The sequence below is a fragment of the Prionailurus bengalensis genome, chromosome D3 (genome assembly GCF_016509475.1).
Source record: "Prionailurus bengalensis isolate Pbe53 chromosome D3, Fcat_Pben_1.1_paternal_pri, whole genome shotgun sequence".
NCBI lineage: Eukaryota > Metazoa > Chordata > Mammalia > Carnivora > Felidae > Prionailurus > Prionailurus bengalensis.
Window position 1 is genome coordinate 50,851,850 of NC_057356.1, and position 18,024 is coordinate 50,869,873.

Genomic DNA, 18,024 nt, shown 5'->3' on the forward strand with positions numbered 1-18,024 from the left:
TTCCATGATACCTTTTTATTTATTTTTATTTGTTTTTTAAATGTTTATTTATTTTGAGAGAGAAAGAGAGAGAGAAAGAACATGAGCAGGGGAGAGACAGAAGGAGAATCCCAAGTAGGCTCCGCTCTGTCAGTGCAGAGCCCAACGCCAGGCTTGAACTCACCACCAGTGAGATCATGACCTGAGCCAAAACCAAGAGTTGGATGCTTAACCGACTGAGCCACCCAGGCGCCGCTCCATGTTACATTTTTAAATTGCCCTTCCCAAATGCACTGCAATGATTTGCTTACTTGCTTGTCTTCGACTGAGTTTGAGTTTCAGAAAAGAAGGCTAACATTTGGTAGGTGCATAACACATGCCTGTGAAATAGTATTTGATGAGTAAATGTAAAATTGCAACACATTGAAAATGGACACTGTTGCAAGATAGGGATTTCTTAAGTAGTTGTGCTTCTCCTGTTTTTTGTTTAAAGTATTTACTAGGAACATGTGAAATTTCTGGCCAGTGAAAAGAGCAAATGATGCATCGACTATTTTCATCTTGCATTCTCTAAACCTAGAACCTTGCCCTGTACAGTGTCATCTTTAAAACAACAGCATGAGCACCACCTGGGAGCTGCTTAGAAATGAGGAATCTGTGCCCCACCTCCCGGACTTATTGAACCAGTCTTCACCCTGTGAGAATCCTAGGCAATTCACATAAACGTTAACATTTATAGGGCACTGCCCAAGAATGCAAGCTTCTTGAAGGCAAAATTCATATAAATAAAAAGTGCTGTGAACTTTGCTTTGATTAGTAAATTTCTAGGATGCAGTAGCATGTTTGTGAGCAAGTGCTGACACAGCCAATCATCCATTTCAATATAATCAGAATTAACAAGCAGCACAGTCTACAATTACTGTCAGGAGACCTTATTGCTCTCTTTTTCCTTGCCCCTGCCCAGGCCATTCCATTAACTGCGCCCTGGGAAACATTTCAATGACAAGTGCAGTAAACGGTTTGATTTCCTTTTCAGTTTATATTTGCAAGCAAAAAAGAAAGGAGGAGGAATAAAGAAAGAACGTTACAAACTGCATAATGCAAATGAGGCCCCTTTAAACAGCGAGCAATCAGCATAGGTACATGCCTTATGCTGTAGTCCCAAATGCAATCATTAGACTGCTTTCCCACTAGGGAAAGGGAAGACATTGAGTGCTATTGAACATTGCCAATTTTTATAGTGGATCAGCTTGAAAATATTTAGCACAGATGTTTCTGTAATTGTGACACACTGGGAAAATTCACATGTTCAATAGCCCTCTAACTCTGTCTTCCATCTGTGCAATGTGATGGTCCACAGTTACTGCACAGGGCCATTATATGAAACAGAGAGTGATGGGGTCTGGCTCAAGACCTATAGAAAGGTTCCCTTGCACCATCTGTGCGGCTCTATTTAATTGCAGGTATAAGTGTGTTTGCCCTTTTTTACGGTTGTCGCTATCATATACCTAAAAGGTTGCCTTTATGTCCTGTACTCAATGGTTAAGCAGACCTTTGCCCACAACCAGGATCCAGAGAGAATGAGTGGAATAGGGAATTGGAAAGGAGGAGCTCCACTTCTCTTTTCTTGGCTCCGACCTCATTCTGATCAAGGTCAGTAATGGCTGAAAGTTTTCCATGAGCTGCTAGTTGTTGTAGCAAAGTAAGCTGACGGACTCATCTGGGTTCCCAGTGAACAGTTGTCCAAGTCACAAGCCATTGACTTCATGCTTTTTATCTGAACAAAGAGATCTCCTAGCAGAGTGTTCTTTTCTGGGTATTCCAGTCCTCAGTGTTCTTGCTCTCTTCTCTCAAATCCAGTATCCCTTCTCAATCTGCCCCACTTGGTTTAACTTCTGGCCATACCTTTTCTTTTCTTGGCTGCTGTCCTTTCTGGACCCCTATTCTGTCCCCTCCTTAATTACAGATTCTCCAAGAAGGGCCCTTTCTTCTTTTGTTCCTATTCCATTCTCACTGTTGGCTACAGAGAAATTCTCAACTTGTGACTCACCGAAGATAGAATTAATACCAATATTAACCCTCATAGAAATTATTCTGGAGAATACAGTTTTGAAGTGTACTATGTGAGTACAGAGATTGGACTCTTCTGTCTTTCAGGATATGCTGTATTTTCCTCTAGCCTCTAGCTTCTAGTCACGTGGACACTAAAAAGTACTTGCAAAATACCAAACTGTTGATGTGACTTTTCTCTCTGGCAACAAACTACAAGGCCAATAGATTTTTAAAACCCCTCAATCATTTTTAATGTGACCCAGGAACATTTTTAATACAGTATTTTCATCTTGAGCTGTAAACATTTCATATATTTTGCAAGTAATTTGCAGGTTGAGTAAGCTATCCTGCCTAGATTGCTCATAAATTGAGGTATGTCTCATTATAATCACAGCCACCTTAGAAGAGCTACTAAGCCAAATTAGGAAGCTAATTTTATCTTTTAACAATGTTTAGCAATTATAAAGCTTCAGAAAATAGTATACTTGAATTGGACCTAAAGAGATAAGGAACATTTTTAATTCTAGGTTTTGTCTCCCAATGATTATTTTGCTCCATGCCACAGCCCTGAGTCACACATTGATATTGTTAGAGTTAGATGTACATCTTTGATGAAAGAATTATAAAAATCCACAGAAAAGGGAATTTGACACAAATGGTTCCAGTAATTTAAGGGAAACATTACTGTATCTGTTGCTGGGTGGATGGGGAGATCCCTGTACTTGGAGGCTTCTCTCCAGCCCAGCCCTGGGAGTTTGGGCAGAGGCCCTCGGTCTCCTCACAAGATAGAGTTCAAGGATGGACAAGACACGGTAGTTGAGTGGTGCAAGAAGGGAAGTTTATTTTTTTTATTTTTTTTAATGTTTATTTTTGAGACAGAGAGAGACAGAGCATGAATGGGGGAGGGTCAGAGAGAGAAGGAGACACAGAATCCCAAGCAGGCTCCAGGCTCTGAGCGGTCAGCACAGAGCCTGACGTGGGGCTCGAACTCACGGACTGCGAGATCATGACCCGAGCCGAAGTCAGACGCTTAACCGACTGAGCCATCCAGGCGCCCCAAGAAGGGAAGTTTAGTAAAGGGAGGGTACACTCTTGAGATGTGAGAGTGGGTAAGCTGGAGGGAGGACTATGCCCAGGATCTGGGGTCTCTTAGCTTTTATTGACAGTTATTAACTAGGGGGTGAAATATTTATTACCTGGGCAGAGGATTTCTTGGGAGCAAGTTTCCTCACCTTTTCTCCTTAATTGGGCAGGGTCTTCAACCTTCTTTGCCTCGGGCCCATCTGGTGTGATCCAACATCTTGTGGCTCCATTTTGGTTTTTTTGTTTTGTTTTGTTTTTTAACGTTTATTTATTTTTGAGACAGAGAGAGACAGAGCATGAACGGGGGAGGGTCAGAGAGAGGGAGACACAGAATCTGAAACAGGCTCCAGCCTCTGAGCCCTCAGCACAGAGCCCGATGTGGGGCTGGAACTCACGGACCGCGAGATCATGATCCGAGCGGAAGTTGGCCGCTTAACAGACTGAGCCACCCAGGCGCCCCATTGTGGCTCCATTTTGGAGTGTTGTGAGGATAGGCCTCTGACTTTCCTGATAGCAGGCCATAACTCTCCCTTTGCTGGCCTCCAGGTATCTGGTTAAAACCTAACTGCTTACTCTAAAAATCTGCACAGCTGCCATACTGTGGCAATACAGGAACAAACAGTGTCACGAGCTAGACTCGAAGACCTGACCTTTTTTGCCCACCTGCTTGTACTCACTAAACTTTGCCCCATATTTTTCCTTAAACTCTTCTTCCCAACTTATCTCTTAACTCAGATAAAAGACCTCACAGTCATAACATCTTGTGATGGAAACTAAAACTACTACTCAAGTAATAATTATTGCCCTGAAGAAAAGCTCCAGCGGCTGAAGACACCTAGACTAACTTGAGCTCAAACCCCAACTCATACCTGTGGAGATGGACCATAGAGTGACTGACAGTTACATTAACCTCATTATAATACTAAAATCTCTGCTCACAGAGGAGCATAAGTCTCATTTACATGTTTCCTAACACCTGTGATCTTTTACCCACCTTTACATATGATAACAAGGCTCCCCTTTCTAAATATTCATCCTGACCCTAAGTAAAAGGAAACCATTTACCCTTGCTCAGGAAGTCATGGCTTTGGGGGTTATTCCCCACAATCTCCTTATTTGCTGCCAATAAAGTTTCATTTGTATGACAACTCCCCTTGGTATAGTCTCTAACTGTAACTCAGCAAGGAGTGAATGTGATCACATTAGATCAGTTACAATAACATTGACCTATTATTTATATTTTCCACCACGTATTCAATTTTCACTCAATACATATCGGCTGCATATCTGTTATGTGTTAGGTGCTGAGGCAGAGTGTTGATGCCCTGATATGAAAAAAATAAAATGTATAAATAAGATGTGTTATCTTTTCTTAAAGCTTATATATTTATCAGGGATATAGGAAAACAAATGGACAATTTAAACATGAGGTGGGCCATCCTATGGATACTATAAGGTATCATAGAAGCTCGTAGAAGTCACCTCTTGTGGGATGAAGGACAGCTACTCCTAAGATGTAACATCTTAGCAGATATTGGAAGGAAAAGGACACATATTTGAGGAGATTGGAGAGTAAAGATATGCCTCTTCAAAGGAGAAGCATTTACAAAGTTGTAGAGGCAAGATTCTTCACATGGAGTAATTATGTCCTGAAATTAGTACTGTATAGTGTGAGCCAACAGAATCATTTCCCAAATATAATGTATTATAGAACCTGAATGTATTAAGAACCTGAAAAAACCTGAATGGTAGCAGAATATACCACCTTAAAACATATAACATTCGCATGAGGATTGTTGTGAGTTGAGGGCACCTGAGAAGAAACAGATATAAGAAAAGCTCTCTGACCTTTCCCTGATTTGTCGAAAAGCAGGACATAAATTTGTAAAGGTAGAGTCTATCTCTTCTATACCAGAAAGAACAGAAGCTAGTCATGGGGACAACTTGAGAACCTTTGCAACCTGGAGATAGTACCAGACGAAACTGCATAGCAAACCTTGCTAAAATCAGTCCTATTCTACTCTTACTTTCCCCGTGTATTTGTCTTTCCACAATTTGCCCTTCTAGAAGCTAAGTCCTTTACCTTTGCCTTGTCATTTCTCTACAAAATTGCTGTTCTTGGCTAAAATGCCACATAAGCTCAAATTCTCACACCCGCCTCCTTACTCATGATTGAGTATGCTCACATATACCTGTGAGGCATATAGTAATAAACTTTTTTTGTATTTTTTCTCTTGTTAATCTGTCTTTTGTCACTCTAATTTACAGGGCCTCAGCCAACAAACCTGAGATGAGTAGAGGAAAAAATATTCTCTCTATATATATCTCTCTCCATATCTCTCTTTCTTTTTATTATTTTTTTTAATCTTTATTTTTGAAAGAGAGACAGACAAAGTGTGGGTGGGGGAGGAGCAGAGAGAGAGGGAGACAGAATCTGAAGCAGGCTCCAGGCTCTGAGCTGTCAGCACAGAGCCTGAAGTGGGGCTCAAACTCACGAACCGTGAGATCGTGACCTGAGCTGAAGTTGGATGCCCAACCGACTGAGCCACCCAGGCGCCCCTATATCTCTCTTTTTATCTCTATTTCTCTCTCTATCTCTATCTCCATCTATATCTATATCATCTATATCTATATCTATATCTATATCTATCTATATCTATATGAACATATGCATTCCTAACATTCATCATACTATGCTAAATTGTGCAGTAAAAATTACAGTACTTCTGTAAAAAAAAATGGGGTTGGGCATGAAACTCAAAGACTTCATCAATGATACACACAAAAAGATAGGAACCTAATAAAAATGGGGCAGTTTTACAAGTGTTAAATGATTTAAAGAACATAAAAGTGCCCAATAAATATGGCACTTTGCCCTAAAAAGACCTGAAGTTTGCTTGTGGAGGTCAGTATCAGAAGGGTTGCAGTTTGTGAAGTTATTATGAAATGCTACAAGAAATGTTGTCTGAAACTGGATGGAAAATTGTTAACACCACATGTGGAGGGTGTATGAGCTTTCCCTTGTGGACATAAAAGTTATCCTGGATCTGGCAGCTTCCGTGAGTCAGAGGTGGGGACACAGAATTGGTTCTCTGCTCTGGGTTTCAAAATCAAGGTGTTGGGGCCTTGTTTCTTTGGGGAAGAATCCACTCCAAGCTCATCCATTTGTTGCAGAATTCAGTTTCTGAGGAATGCATTTTGAGGTTCCAGTTTGCTTGCTGGTTGTATATCAATTACATTGGAACAAACTTCTGTTTTTGAAACAATCACTGTAGCAGAACTGATCATATATATTTTAAGGAAAAGGAAATTAAATTTGGCTTTAACATAAATGGGTATAGTAAACTCATAGGCACAGAGATCTTTTTGGTTTCAATCTATTTTAACTCTAGGAACCACATATCTTGAGATCTTAATTCCCTCATAGGTAAAATAAAGGGTTTGGTCAAAGAGTCTCACAGGTCCCTTCCAGATAAAACATAGTTACCATAATAAATCTAAGTTCTTAGTAAATGTATAAATAACTTGTAAACAAGATTTGTACAAGTGTTGACTTTTCATATTTGTAGATGAGTACATCTGGCCAAGAGTAATTATCCAACACTTTATATCTCTTTGAAATTATAAAAGAATATATTTTTGAGTATTTTTAGTATATTTGGCCTTGTGATAAGATTGCTAAAAACACATAAATGAAAAAGAAGAAATAAAAAAGATGACAGGTTCCAAATATTAGCCAGTGGTGAAATATATGTACTTCTTGTAGGAAAATAAATGGTGTATAGAATATGCTCCCCTGGGCTAATGCCATAGACACTTGAATCTAGACACTTTAAATCAGGTATGATTTGAAGCATTGCCAAATGCTCATATCAGGAAACTGAATGGAAAGCCACTCATCCCAGAGACCATAGTTCTCCTTTCTTTGATTTAGTTCACTAGATTGGCCCAAAACTGTCAGTTAAGGCAGATACCTATCCTCAGATAAGGTCGTTTGGTCAGGGCTAAAAAATGTTCTTCCTGGCAATGATGTTTTAATTTAACCAAATTTATTAACCATCCATTGCCTCTTAGGTTTGTTGTTAGGTTATACAAAGGTTTAGAAGATACACAAGCTCAGGCCTTATAATGAAGAAACTCACAGCCACAATTGCAAAACCTTTCCTCACAGTTTATCTTCTATCTCAACCCACAGATAACAGAAATAAGTCAAAAGGAAGCTCCATTAGATCTTACTAAATTGCAATGCCCAAGAGATTCCTTTTGTTTTTTGTTTGTTTTTTGTTTTTTTTTTAATCAGCTGTCAGTTCTGATGAGCTGCCTATTCCACTGACATTGGAACTTCATTAACAGATTACATCACCTCACACAGCAGAGCCTGAATCATTTAGTCCCTTTCTTTCCTTATCAACACCCTCCCCTCCCCCTCTCTTCCTCTTCCCTTATGTGCTGAGTTGCATTTTCCTTCTCTAAGTTCTCTCAGTGTCTTGGGATCCTTACTTTCAAAGCATGTACTATGCTACAGTGTCCTTGTTGGCTTGTTTTTGTAAGTTAGCCAGTAGACTCTGAGCTTTAGGAGATCATGGACTGTGTCTTGTGTCTCTGACTCCTCAGCATTTGGAATTCGGACTAAATTACAAAAAGTGCTCAATTAGCGTGTATTGAATACATGATGTCAATGGTGGTGGCTCTGAAGGTTGAATCAAATTGAACCCTCTCAGAAGACGAGGCTTAAAGAATTCAATAGTCTTAACTGAAAATCACTCTTCACAATATGAGTCCTATAGTCTTAAACTCTTCCTGGCCATAGGCAAATGATGTCATTAGAGTTGATACAAGTGGGAAACAAGTTTATATATTCAATACCAGAGTGGCCAGTTGTTGACTTCCTCAAATTTCATTCACATATCAGGGTTATTTATGTCACAAGCAGTCATATATATGGGAGAATGAACACTATTTATGAATATTTAGTGCAACCAATAATCACCCATGCAAAATGATGTAATAATCATATTCCTAATGCCATCATATGTTAATCAGTGTTATCAAATATGAAGGTCTGAATACTCATTCTTGAAATGAAAGAATATGGGACTATGTAGCAAACTTGAAATAGTCTAGTGTTTTTCTGTTTATATTCAAATAAGAATACATTCATATTTCTGTATACAGTAAGATATCTTATTTGTAAGTTAGGAAACTTTTTTTTTTTCTTTTTAAGTCAAATCTGCTCCACTATTCTGTGGCTCTGATTAAATACTAAGTTGATTAAGGGGAAAAATCAACAACAAATCAGTCTGTGTCTCTATGAGCAAATGAAAATTTACATAATGGTAGGCCTTAGGACTCCAAAGTGATGGTGTCATGAACCTTGACTGAACCGATCTATTTATTTCAAAAAACAGCAAATGCGGACAGCATTTTGGCTAAACTAGAGAAGCTATTCAAGATAGCAGTCATTATATTTTTAATCCATCTTTAATTTAAGAAGCTTCAAAATTATTTTAACTCTTCATTAGTTAGCACATCTAAATTTTAGTCTCAGGTCTGCCATTGATTACTTATTTACACTCTTTAAGTAATAGGTTTTTTTTTGGCCCCAGTCTCCCAATGTCAAGAAGTAAAGAGCTGACAAAATGGATCCTAAGATCCCTTCCTTCTATACTGTTTTGCCGCCTCCTTTTCTTTTCACACAATATTTAAATTTAATGGAATGGGATGAGGCTCAGCCAAACATTACCTGCTTTCACATTCCACTTCAGCTTCCTTTCGGGCACAGCAAAATTTTGGTTGCCCTCTTTCCACCACTGTCCCATGTCCAGTTTCTCCCTTTACCTCTTCTTCCCCCTGACACACTTTTGTCCTTAATCTGCTGTTTTAACCTGGGGAGATTCAGGTTTCAGTTAATTAGGGTACAGTGAAAATGGGAATGCTGTGAGTGAGTGTTTTATAATGCAATTGGGCTCATGGGTGCCCAGCTCAAAATGCTGGAAGAGAGTAGAAATGAAAGGTGGATCTAGATGTGGTGTTGGTGAGAAATATAACTTCTGAATGAAACAGCAAGTGACTAAATGGTATATTTTAGGAGACACTTGAGGAGAACAGAGATAAATGACATGAATAGAAGTAACTATTTTAGTGTAATTGAAAGAGCAGTGTTGGGGAACTAGGCAAACACAAGCTGAACACTGTTTAATAACTATATAACCCTGGCTAGTTGTTCAAGCCTGTGAGCCACCGTTTTGTCTGTGAAATTTGTATTAATCAATTAATCAATTAATGTTAATTGGTTGGAAGAATTCAATCATATGTGCATAAACACTTAGCACGGTGCCTATTATATTTTAAATGATTACAAATCTTTTGAAAACAAATCTTATGGCTGTCTTCCTAGAAGCTAGGCCAGTGCCATGCAATTTCCTCACTGGTGAAAGGAGGATCTTGGGGGATGTTATCCTTTGTGGAAGTAAAATTTGATGGTTTTCAATTCAGTGTGGCTCACTGAGCAGTCTTGCTGCCAGACATCCCACCTGTTTCCATATCATTTCTCAGTTTGGGCCTCATCCTAATACATATGTAAATGAGGTTGACTACTCAGGAAAGAGAAATGGATCATTCAATCATTCATTTACTTAGTAGGTATTTATTGAGTGCCTAACGTGCTCTAAGAACCCTGTTGTGCAGGAAGACACCATAGTGATTAAAATACACATTTTCTCTGTTTTCATGGAGATTAGAGTCTAAATTTGAAGAAAGACAATCAAATCATCACATATGTTAAATTGGTTTTGTGATTTCTCTGAAGGGAAGATGCACAGTGGTTAGGGAAATCTACAAGAGAGCTGGATATCACATTAAGGAAGTCAGGGAGGGATCCCTGGAGGCTGATGCCACAATGCTTGAGTTGAGATCTGAAGATCCAGTAGGAGTTTATGAGGTGAGGACAAAGGGGGGATTTCAATAAAAGAGATCTGCATATATAAAGGATCCACAGAGGAAGTACCTGGGAGTCACACAGCAGCGGCTGACAAGCAAAATATTTGAAACTTGGGAGAGCAACATGGCTTAAAAGTTAAGAGAGGAGAAAGGAGAAAGAGGTCAGAATAAGAACCACTCTCTCCTGAGAGCATTAGAAAGCTGTGGAAGCATTTCAGTCAGGAGTGGAGGATCGTATTCTCGGGCTTCAGTGTGCAGAGTGGAATAAAGAGGGGTGCAGGTGGGTGTGAGCAAGACAAGCAGAAGGCCATTTAATAGTAGAGGCAGCAACTGATGAATGAGTGGTGAAGATGAAGATAAACATGGTAACAATCCTGGGAATTGGAGACAGATTCCCCGTTGGAAGCTCCAAGAAGAGTTGTTAACTAGGCAACAGAATCTATAAAATCAGACCTCAGAAAAGAAGCCTCAGATGGTAATGAAAATGTAGGAGGCATACACAGGTAGGCATCTTTTGAAGTCCTGTGCATCAATGAGAATTAACAATGAGGAAACTAGAATAAGGAAAGGAGAAGAAAAGGACAAGGGCTAGACAATCTTGAGATCTCACATTCAGAGGCAAGGAAGAGGGCCTTGAGGGTGAGACAGGGAATGAACAAAGATGTAGGAGGGAAACCAGGAGAGTCCTATGAGCTTGTGTTCTAATGCCGAATAGTCATCTGAATAACGTTTCTGGTTAAGGTTGACCTAATTACTAGGAAACCAGCTAAGGGTAAACAAGTTGTTATTTGTTTCTATATAGTAACAAGTTATCACTCGCATTAGCCCTGTATATGCAACTAGTTAGAAAACTGTACTAAATGTAATGAGGTCCATGTAATACCTTCTATATCACTAGAAACTTTGAAAAGGAAGGCAAAATTTCCTTAGCAAAACTATGTTTAACTGAATCAATTTCTTGCTTATTATTATATATGTATTTTTCTGCTGTGTTTAAAAAGTGGTTTTTTTTAATTTTTTTTTCAACGTTTATTTATTTATTTTTTTGGGACAGAGAGAGACAGAGCATGAACGGGGGAGGGGCAGAGAGAGAGGGAGACACAGAATCGGAAACAGGCTCCAGGCTCCGAGCCATCAGCCCAGAGCCTGATGCGGGGCTCAAACTCACGGACCGCGAGATTGTGACCTGGCTGAAGTCCGACGCTTAACTGCGCCACCCAGGCGCCCCAGAAAAGTGTTTTTTTTTTATGCATCTGTTATTTGTTCACTCTTTAGCAAGTTAGATATCATAATAAACCTATGCAGATGATTTTTTTTATCTTACATTTCATAACTAATTTAAATCTTACACTATTAGGGGAATTTCTCTAACCTGTTTCTAAAACCAGCCATTTCTTCAGAGATTTCTGGTGCCTTTTGGTGAGGAATAGAATTTAGAAACCAAAACATAAGTGCTAAGTATGTTTATTAGGGCAAACATTTTTAAATTACATTCTAATGCCAATCTGTGTTCCACTTGGCAAATACATCGGCTAACTAAGAAGCGGACAAACAAAAATACTAACTCTTAAGCTGAGCTGATCACAAATGGTAGAATTTAGGTAAAAATTCTACAGCACTGCCTGCATACATTACAGGGCATTCATTATTATAATTAAGCACATCAAAATGTTTGTCAGGTTTGAACAAATTTTCATAAAAATTAAACTAATTTTTAACTTACATTTGAATAGTTAGACTTTGAAATACTTAATCAGGATTTCAAGACTTTGAAAATTGAGTTTCTTGTCACCTTAACTGAATTTAAAAACGCTAAATAAATTTAAAATTTTGTTGAACATTTAAAAATATCATTTTTTATAAGAATCTAAATTTCTTTCCAAGGTGTGAACCAATTATACTCTTTAAAATTAATAGCTTGGTTATATACATCTTTTGTTAATAATTAGAAGTTTAAGTGGGTGTAAAATGTGAACATATTTTTGTTAAGATCTGTACTGTGTTAGGCTCAAGCTAGCCTTTGCACTAAAATGAGAACATGAGTGTTGAGTTAACTAAATACAAAATCTGGTTATGATCACATACATATAAAGTTAGAAATTCATTTATTAACGAGAGATACTTCATGATAAATTGCCATTCTCTGTCTCTTACTATATCCCACTAATCAAGTTTTTATTGTTGTTGCTTCTGGCCCTCAGCAATACTTGACATTATTCAATGATTTCATTCATTTGTTTACTGCCTTCTTCCTCCATTAAAATGTGTGTTTCATGGGACGCCTGGGTGGTGCAGTCAGTTAAGCTCCGACTTCAACTCAGGTCATGATATCAGTGTTTGTGAGTTTGAGTCCCGAAGGGCTCTGTGCTGACAGCTCAGAGCCTGGAGCCTGCTTCAGATTCTGTGTCTCCCTCTCTCTTTGCCCCTCCCCCTATCACACTCTGTTTCTCTCTCAAAAATAAATGAATATTGACAAAAATTAAAAAAAAATGTGTGTTTCAGGAAGGCTGGACCTTTTGTCTCTAGCACCTGAATAGTAGCTTCTAAATACATAGCTGTTTAATGAATGAATCAACCATACATGGTGAAAAAAATGAAAATACAGAGTTGACTGTGATTTGCTGTTGGAAAAGTATATAATGGGAAACTGTTATTATGGAATACCTGGATATTTGAAAGAATATCCAGGGAGTGGGGTGAGTGTGCAGGGAAAATAGTTCAGGATATGAAGTTCAGGACAAATAGGTCAGGATAGTCATCAAGATAAAGTAATGACCCAAGTTACTGGTCTTTCATATTCTCAAATGAAGTGTTCATAGAGAGGAGTGAAGATTCACTTTAATGTTAGATTACTTTTTTATCTTAAATAAGTAAAGGTTTAAACTGTAATTAGAAATGTAGTAAAATTAATGTGTGAGCATGAAACCATTAAGTAGTTAAGGGGATTCTGGATCACAGGTGGAGGTCAAATTTAAAAACAGAAAAGAAAGAACGACTAAAGGGTTATATCATCATGGAACTACTATAATAGTATGTGGTGTTTTACTCATACAAAAGAAATAAAAAGGATGGCATCTATTTACGTTGCACTGTGTGTGTGTGTGTGTGTGTGTGTGTGTATACCCCCACATATACACATATATATGTGTGCACACACACAATTACATTGTTGGTGTTTTATATGATCTTTTGTAGAGTTTAAGCCATTTGTCTCTACACACAACTAGACCCCATGGCCAATTTTCAGGTAGCCATAATTATAGTTTTTCACACTTGTTAAACTTCTTCCTATTCCCAGAGACCAATATCTCTACCTCAGTGATTGTGATCATACTATTCCCTGTTACTGGAAACATTTTTCCTTTTCCTGTTTCGTTTGTTGGTTTTGTTTTTAATCTGGTGCGATCTGAGGAGTAGGCAGTGTAATCAGAGGATCGATAGCTTTCAGATATTACAAATCATGGCAGATATCCAAATAGGTCATCCATACAAAAGGGGGATCTGAGTACACAGCCAATGTTCAGAGACTAGAAAAGCACACGTGAAAGGGGTTTCAAAGGAAGCTGCTCAAAATAACAGCTCTGGCTTTTTATAGGTTGTCTTTGACCTATAGAAATGGAGGTAAGAGTAGCCTAGCATGGTCCAGAGCAAGTTTAATCAAAAGTAGGCAGCTGAATTACTTGTGTACAGATGATTCTCAGCATCTCTGCCTGCTGGGAGGAGGTTGCTGAAAGAGGGTGAGAACTGTCTTCAGCTGAAGTTGCCAAAATGGAAACAGAATTTCTAAACTCTGAGTATTGGAGAGGAGAGTTACAGATCCGCTGAGTGTTCATGAAGTTCTTCATTAATAAGTTAAACAATATATGAAAAATTTTATTTTTTTTCTCCATAAAAAATAACTGCATTGGGGCACCTGGGTGGTTCAGTGGGTTGAGTGTCCAACTTGGACTCAAGTCATGATCTCCTGGTTCGTAAGTTTGAGCCCCACATCAGTTTTGCTGCTGTCAGTGCAGAGCTGGCTTGGGATCTTCTCCCCTCTCTCTGATCTTCCCCAGCTTATGCTCTCAAATAATAATATTAAAAAACTACATCATTTCAGAGGCCCTCACAGAAGGGAAAATCTAAAAACCCTCTTTGTAAAAGCATCCCTCTTTCCTTCATACCACTGCTATGCTATAAATGCTACAAATGCCCGGATCATGGCATTTATCATATTGCATCGCAATTATATATTTATATGTCTCTGTGAGATAGCACTGACCTTGTCTTATTCACTTTTTTTTTTAAAGCCCAAGGCTCAGCAGAGTACCTGGCACATAGAAAGCACTTGATGTACCTTTGCTAAATCAATGAATTCTGTTTGCAGATATAAAAACATGGCAATTGTGCAAGAGGAAAGGTCACTTTTAGAGATGTTGTTGTTTAAATGCTATGAGAATGAAGCCCAGAAACTGCCATTGTCATTTAGAAGATTTGGTATCAGGGAATCCTGATGATTTATAAGATGGAGAATGCCAGAAATAGCTTTATATTAACAAGATTCAGGTATCAATCTTCTGTGTTTGCTACCTACTTCATTAATGTGAGTATAAAAGGAGGGCTCAGTAGGTACTTTGTAATGATAGTTGAAAGAGGAAGCTTCCATGTAATTTTTTCCCTAAGGTACTATCTGAAGGTTACTGAGGTTTTTGCCAAGATTATAGAGAATAACATGTTTCCTCTAGAAATATGCAAACACTGGATTGATATTGCTGGAAGCTGTTCTGTGAACTTGGAGAAATTTCCTTTTGTCACTGCAAAGAGTAGCATAAATGATCTTAAGAAAATTAATTTAGACACCAAGGAGTATTTCCTAAGATTCGATGCCATGAGACATTCTGATTCCATAAAGTTCTATCAACATATTCTCCAAATAATGGAATTATAGTTATGTCACAGGGCATTTATTTTTTTTTCTTTGACAAACTGGAATTTTATTTCTCCCTTTATGAGGGATAGTGTATAAAGTGTGCTGTAATTAGATATATAGCTTTTAGCTTATTATTATTGTTGTTATTCAATACATTATTTTATTTGAACAAAAGTCCTTTTCACCAAGATTGCAAAATCCTCAGTTGGAATACAGAATGTGCTTTCTCTGCATCTTCTTGATTTCCAAGACATCAGGCACTGAGTCAGCAAATTTTATTGAGTATGTACTCTGAGTGTGTGTGTGTACGTGCATATATATGTGCTCGCATATATAATGTATTATGAATTACAATTTATAGCATATTATATATTGTGATACATTTTGTAATACATTATATTTTGTAATACTATATATATCATTGCCCATTAATTTTCAGTAAGAGATTCTTTAAAGAATTTGGGTGGTTATTAGGAGGAACATCAGATCTTAGTTTTATTTTTTAAATATCTAAGCAAAATTTAGATTATGTAAAATAGTCGCTAATTAAGAAAACTTTGTTTAAAATGTCGAATGTGGGAGTAAATTGTTTTCATCTCATTTGACAGGATAATTCCAATCAGCAAATACCATTCATTCTATTTCACAAAGAAAATCATACTAGTAGATTCTATAATTCACTAGAGCTATATGAAAGATACTTTAGTCACTAAAATAGTCCAAAATATTTTCCACATATATGATCTAAACAAAAACAAATTAACTAACTGATAACATTTATTGGCCAAAAAAAAAAAAAAGGAAAAGAAAAATAAGAAGAAAAAGCAGTTGGATTTGCTTAGGTTTCAACTCTTATATTTTCTTGATATTTGGGACTGTTGTCTTAAAGATCTATGAACAAAGTAATAGCACAATGGACACATTTAGCTTCCTCTCTCTCTATTTTTCTCTCACTTTTTCTGCAATAGCACTGGTTTTGATCAAACCTGTGTTGTGCTGGGACTGAGCTAACTACTACACACCTAGCAAGAATCTGATCACATTTTTATCTGCAAAATGAAGTATACTACTATGGCAGTATTTAAAACAAAGTAGTTTGAATACCTATCTAACAATTTTATAACTGTGCCAGGCCATAAATAAACCAATGTGTGTGGCCAAGAGAGCATCACTGAAGCTTTCTCCGCCTGCTGTACTTATGAAGTGCTAAGATTTGTTCCCCCTTTTTCCCCTAGAGATTTAAAAAAATTTTTTTTTCTTCCAACTTTGAGGATTCATATCTCCTGTGCTTTTTGTAGGTACCAGTCATAAGTGACATTTCCATAATAGAAAAAAAATCCTTTAGTTACCTAGAAGAGGCATTCACATCTGAAAGGGACCTCAAAGGTCATCTAATCTAGACTTGCTTTGAACGCCTGAGTTCTTTCTACAATATACCTGCCAAGTGGCAGTTAAGCAGCTGTTTGAATGCCTTCAATGATGGAGTACTTCAACATTTCAGAAACAGCACTAGCTTTCCATCAACCCTGGATTATATTTGTATTCTTTTGAGCCCAAATATATTTCTTGGTAATTTTCCCCCCATGATTTCTAATGTTATTCCTTGATTTAGAGCACATTGAGCAAGTCTAACCCTCTGACTCCCTCCATGTGACAGCCACTGAGATATTTGGGTGTGACCTTGGTTCCCTTGAGAGGGCAGCAGCATGTCAGGAGGTCACAGCTTGTGTGTAGTTTCTGATGTATGAGGGTTTGGGAGTGGGAGAGGGTTCAAAGGTACCTCTGAGAAGTAGGAGGGTAACGTGGAGATACTAGCCACCTGGAGAAGGTAACATGAGAATAGATGAAAGGGAACAGAGCCTGCTAGTTGAGAAGTTGAGAAGCATACTTGGCTGACTTCTCAGTCTAAGACTATATACACACTTTACCATGTTATGGTAATATTATACTTAATGAGTTTGTGCATTATTATCTCTGTTTTTCCAATATGAAAACCCTGGATCATTATCAGAATTCAAAGTAAAATCAAACATAATTCAAGACTGTCCACAAGGTCACTGAGCCATCAAGGAAAAACATAGTGGGGGCGCCTAGGTGATTCAGTCAGTTAAGTGTGACTTAAGTGAACTTAAGTGACTTAAGTGACTTCAGTCAGGTCATGATCTCCCAGTTCATGGGTTCGAGCCCCGCGTCAGGCTCTGTGCTGACAGCTAGGATAGGATAGATAGAATCTCTTCATCGTACACTTGTGAGGGTCAAATGAGCTAATGTAGTCCCTGTATTTTCATTTCTTTCAGTGTTATTATATGCCTTCTGTAAGTCATGTATCCTGCAGATGGCAAGAAGCAGAATTTTAAATTTGCCTTGCGATATTAGATAAATGATATTATACCATATTTCTCTGTGATATTCTCCTTGGTTACTATTTTCAATAACTTTATATTAAACCAGAGATTTGGAGACTGAACTTAACTAGCTCCAGAATTTATGATGAATTAATTTAGTTAACAGACCATTCTTGGCTTCACCAGAGTATTGACAGGTTTAGTTAGGAAGTGGAGAAGTTTTTTGTCCTGAACTTTCTGTCATATTTTTGTCGTTGTTGTTTAATGGACTGTCTTTGTTTGAAAAATAGATCCCTTAAAAACCTTGATTTTAACATCACATCTTTTATAAGAAGGAATGTCAAATATTTTCAAGAAAAGAAAATCTAGAGCTGAACTCAAATTGATTGAAATACGTAAAATAAATGAACAGTTTTTACCTTGTGTCACCAAGATCATTTATTTCAACTGCAATGAGGCTCTCTCTTATAAACAATGTTTCTGAAGGTGAATGAACTCTGTGGAAAAGAAAAAAAAAACTACAAACTCAGTTTATGTCCTTAACTTCTCCCGTAAATACCACGTTTCATGAATAGATCAGCATTAATGCCTATTGACTTTGTTTTCTTAACAAAGAAGTCAAAGACAAAATATCCTCTTATTGGCTTATAATTGTGTTAGACTGAATAATTATAATATTTGTGGTTTAGAATATCACTACATGTTTTTAAAATTTTA